This window comes from Crinia signifera, chromosome 1 (assembly GCF_055691185.1).
Source record: "Crinia signifera chromosome 1, ASM5569118v1, whole genome shotgun sequence".
In the NCBI taxonomy this organism is placed as follows: domain Eukaryota; kingdom Metazoa; phylum Chordata; class Amphibia; order Anura; family Myobatrachidae; genus Crinia; species Crinia signifera.
Window position 1 is genome coordinate 120,199,887 of NC_139217.1, and position 5,105 is coordinate 120,204,991.

The window sequence follows — 5,105 nt, forward strand, 5'->3', positions numbered from 1 at the left end:
TGCTCCTGAGGACGATGTGCAGCACCAAAATCGTTAACTTTTTACTATAGATTTTTGCTATATGTAATCTGTGTATTTTTTTCACATGCTCCTGTATGGAACTCATACGGTTTTTATTTATCTATTCAAAATTTTTAATATTTTTATTATAGAGTTTTCTGACGACAATATATATCATTGCTCTATCTTTCAGGTGTCCTGCTTCTATTGTCCTAATGTCAAAATGATAAGTGAACAAGATTGTTCTAATATTGAAGCTGTCATCAATTCAAAACAGGCTGAAGATTGAGCGTTACATGGTGAGAAGGAAAAGCATTAAAGGTGACAGGGGAGCAGGAGAGATGCTCTGTACCATAAGACAAGAGCTAGCAGGTGCATGGGAGAGATACACTATCTTCTTGAGCAGAGTGAAACAAAGGAAATTAAAAACATTGAAGCCCATTTACTAAAGTAGATGAGGCTGTAAAAACAACAAAAATGCTATTTTAAAATTAAAATAAAAAGTTTTTCCAGAGCTCATTTAAAATGATCATACTATTAAATGAATACCAATAAACAGAATTTTATGGTCCTATATACACTTATCATTAACAAAGCTACAAAAAGCTTTGGGAACATGCCAAGTGTTTCCTTGTCTTTTTCATAGTAATATCCAACATAATATAGTATGGTAATTATTGAAAAGAGCACTGACTGTTCCGATGAACTAGGTGCTTTATCAGCTAGCTTGTGAGCTTTCTAATTGTGAAATCCTTCATTTTTGTTATATGAATTGTTTTACAACTATGTGTTAACTTCTAATATATAAATTGTACAGAGAGCATGAGGACATTCTTTATTCAAGTGTAAAACTACCCAAAGACATTCAAAAGACTTACTATATGTTGTTATGCACAAATAGCAGTGTCTCCGAAATGAGCACTGCAAGCATTACATGAAAGGGACAAAAAGAATTAGAACCTTCACAAATACCATCCTTTTCTAATTGTGATAGATGGCTCTTTTTAGAAGAAATGTGCATTTTAATTGTATTGTTGTTAAGGGTGAGTGGGATCTGTTCTCCAAAAACTGGACCCCCTTGAGTTTCGCAATCCAATTCGGGATCCAAGTCTACTGTAGCTTGGGTTTTCCGGCCAGACTCGTATACCACATTGAGGCAAAATGTCATAATTCAGCTGTCGGCTTCTCACTGGTTTTGGATTCTCTATAAGGGCAAGGGCTGGCTTGTTGAGGATTGGTCCCATTTTTATTGGTCCCTGCTATGGCCACAGGGACCGATATAAATGTGTCCCTGGGCTGTGGCATTTATTTACTGACAAGTTGAGCCTGGTACTGGTTTCAAAGATCCGGAGGACCCCTTCATCCTTTTTTCCCCCTGTATTTTTTAAATCAACACCAGTCCAAGAGCCCAGGACTAGTTATTTTAATACGGGGGTGAGTGGGGAGGGAACATATGTAATTTTTTCTTGTATATTTAGAACTGGTACGGGTTCAAAGAGCCTGGGTAAGGGTTATGCTTAGGAGGGGGGACCTCACACATTTTTTTTCTGCATGGATCTCACATCTGTGCACTGCTTCAGCAAACTAGTGTTTTCTCGCAGGTATTGTGATATTAAGTCCATGAGTAAAATCACGATCCTTGGAAAATATCCGTGATGTATGTTTTTTGTGAAAAGTACTTGTGAGTTCGGCCAATGGTGTATTTTTGCGATAGCGAATTCTCATTTTTACTTCCCTTAGTAATTGTGAATTCACACATGTTTGTTGGTAGTAAATCTCTGTGTTGTGAAACTCAGGAAAACACACGAGTAATCACTCTTGACCAAGCACGGGCATAGTAAATGAATCCATAGGTGTCTCCAAGTTTTTTTTTTTATAGACAATTGGCATATAAAAACATAGCTGCCGCACTAAATATTAAAAAAGTTTAATTAAACATCTTGCATGATTCAGAGCTTCGGTCTAATCAATCATTCATTTTTATGTTATATAATGAAAACATTTTTTCACATGGTCTACATTAAAGTAGCTCAATTGGTATTTGCAAATGTTTATTTTTTATGTATAAGCAACATTTGGTGGCTTAGCCATTTTTATTATATAGTTAAATAATTTTGAGTATAATAAATGTGTAGTGCAGGATTTTTATTATTATTATTTTTTTCATGACAAATTTCTGTAAAAATAATACTTAGCAGAGAGTTCTATTTGTTTTTAAACTTATAATTAAACCCATGATTTGAGTTTGCGGAACTAGAGTGACTACTGTACATTTGCAAGGAAAGATCAGCTTTCCATGGGCATTTCTGTTCACCTGATTACCTGGTGTGCACTAGTTAGAATATATGGAAGCTCTGGTATCGCAGCAGTGAGTGTATGTCATTTGGGAAACTGACTGCCTAGAGCTGATTCTGATCCAGTTACAGTACATAGTGATGGCATCGTTATTAACAGGAAGGCCTACATGTCTTATTTAGTGTTAGAAATCCCAGCAGGGGCCTATTCTTATTTCCAGAGAATTTCCTTTGTGCTAGAAGCCTTACAGGCAGAATATCCATTATCATTTTCTCTTGAATAAGGACACTATTTTATTGAAAATTATATCATTCTAATACCGACAGATAAGTTTCAAATGAAAAAAGAAATGATAAAAAAATGTTGAGGTAACACCTCCATTGTTTGTATTTTTTGTTAATTGCTTGAGTAGTAACACCATATATCCAAACTTTACATTGAAGAGGGAGGGATGTCTGTGTGTGCTGAAGGTGCGAGCCTGGAACCTTGGGGTGTGGCCTCATGACAAAGTGGTGTGGTCTATTGCGGTACTCCCACAAGGCCACACCCCATGTTTGCTGCTGTGTTGGCCTGGCCAATGCTCTCTGAACTACTGGCCATGCCCCCAGCCCCAGTGTCTTCCTGAAAAGATGCTGTGCTCAAGCAGTGCCGTAAGTTCGTCCCAGTTGCCCGGAGGCAAGATGTATATTGGTGCCCCCCCCCCATACACACACACACACACACACACACACACACACACAATCTTATATAAAATATATATAAAATGTATCTTATGAAATATAGATCTATATATATAGATATATATATATAGATAAATAGAGAGAGAGAGAACATATATTTCAGAACTCAGCCACAGATGCTATATTAATAGCTTTCAATTAATGAATTTAAACTCACAGGGGAGGAGAGGTGCCCCATTGGGAGCAGGAGCCCGGTGGCAGATGACTCTATTGCCTCTCAGAGTTCTGCCTCTGTGCTCATGCACACAGTGTATTTTCCCCACTGCTCTGCTCAGCAGAGCAGTGGAAGGCAGGGGGTCTCTTAACTGCCCCTCTCACCGCATGACACTGCCAACTATGGGTGGGTTGCAGGACAGTCCCAATAAAATGACTCATGAAAATCAGGACAGTTGAGGTATGGACATACTCACAGCCTCTGTGGAGCTCTTATTCATTAGATATCTATTGCAATAGACCAAAAAAGTAAACCTAAATGTATTTTGTATAAAGCTACCTAAACCTACGTGCCTAACCTCCTGGAAGCTGCCAAAGGTTCATGATATTTGGGTAGCCGCCCGAACACTTGGAAGAGTTGGTGTCTTTCCCGCATTCTGCCTACTTCCTAGTGAAGTGGGCAGGACTGTATTTTTCCCACTTGCAATTGAGGCACATGGCAGCCAGACGCTTAAATCCGCCACTGCCTTAAGCCAAAGATCTTGTTAGTTAATATGCTAAACTAAAAAGTTATGTCTTTCTGAAATTGTTAAATAAGGGCTTATCACAATCCTCAAAGGTAGATATCTGCTGCAGTAAGCCCTCACTAAATAGTCCTAATTAAAAAAATTCCGAAAATCACCTGAAAGTAAGGATTGAAAATAGTGTAAAAACATTACAAACAAGTGGTAATAAATGTTTTCATTATCTGTCTGTCCATCGATCTATCTCTCATACAACTACAGTATATATATAATGATAGAATTTATTTTTGTTATTGTACAAAATGTATACTATACATACATTTTAAAATATTCTACATTTAAATAAACAATATGACGTGTTGAATCCCACTTAGATATTCTCTTTAAATAATAAACATTTTGAGACCCTGTATCAATCTAAAACTAAACGTTCAACCAAATCAAACATGCCAGAAGTGTATTTTGTGATAATTAAGCATAGTGCTTGAAAAAAAGAGTAAATACTCTGAAATGTCTCCAGTCTTTACAACAACATGTGCAAATAAGAGTTTCTGTCACTTCTTACCTAGCATACCCTTATTGTGTTTCCAGCTCGCAATTTCCGTGATGAACAAAATGGTACAGCTGGGACTGAAAACTAGAAACGAGAACAAAAAAAGGCAAAACAAAAACCGGAGTGTTTATAAATAATATGCCTGAGCTGAGTACATTTGAAGTTTAAATCCCAGACTGAATCGAAACCCAATTTCACAGATGTTGGCAAACTAATAAAACATTAGATTGCAATTTCAACCTTGGATTAAAAATGTTTTGGTGAATTAAATAAACAAAAATCTAACATGTCTACACATTGTGGATCTGATATTCTTTTTTTATTGGTAACATTTATTTAACATTCTCTGGATGCACAAATCCCTATTTATAAATTTCCCTCCTGCTGTGAAAAGTAAACTTCTTGTTTTCTTTTATTGATTCCGCTTCCTGTGGTAGCAATGCAGAATGATAATGACTATATAACTATGTGGTGGGAAACGGAAGGGAAAACATTGCTGATGCTTTATCAATCTCTGTGCTGTATTACATGGAATTCAGAGGTGTAAACAGTGACCTCTGTACCTTAAAGAAAACACTCTCCACTAATACACAACTTTAATCAGTCCTTAACCAGTGGATATTGGTGTTATATGGAAGCGGACATTATATTAGTCAAGTATACTGTAATGCAAAAAGTTTAGGGGTATTGTTGTGGATGAGCCGGGTACAATATGAGTACAAGAACATTGCAGACAATGTTTCTGTTGGTACCATAATCTCGACACCATGATGCCCAACAAAACAATATCTGCAATGTTCCTGTCAGCATTATGACTGCATACTGTTGCTGCTATTGGTA

General features: G+C 36.8%; 1 long non-coding RNA gene across 1 annotated transcript; it reads left to right on the forward strand.

Annotated features, from left to right (window-relative positions):
- Positions 1-210: 210 nt before the first annotated feature.
- On the forward strand, positions 211-4,556 carry LOC146026389 (uncharacterized). Its single transcript, XR_014454441.1, has 2 exons — positions 211-299; positions 4,304-4,556. It is a non-coding gene; the product is annotated as an uncharacterized LOC146026389 (long non-coding RNA).
- Positions 4,557-5,105: the final 549 nt, after the last annotated feature.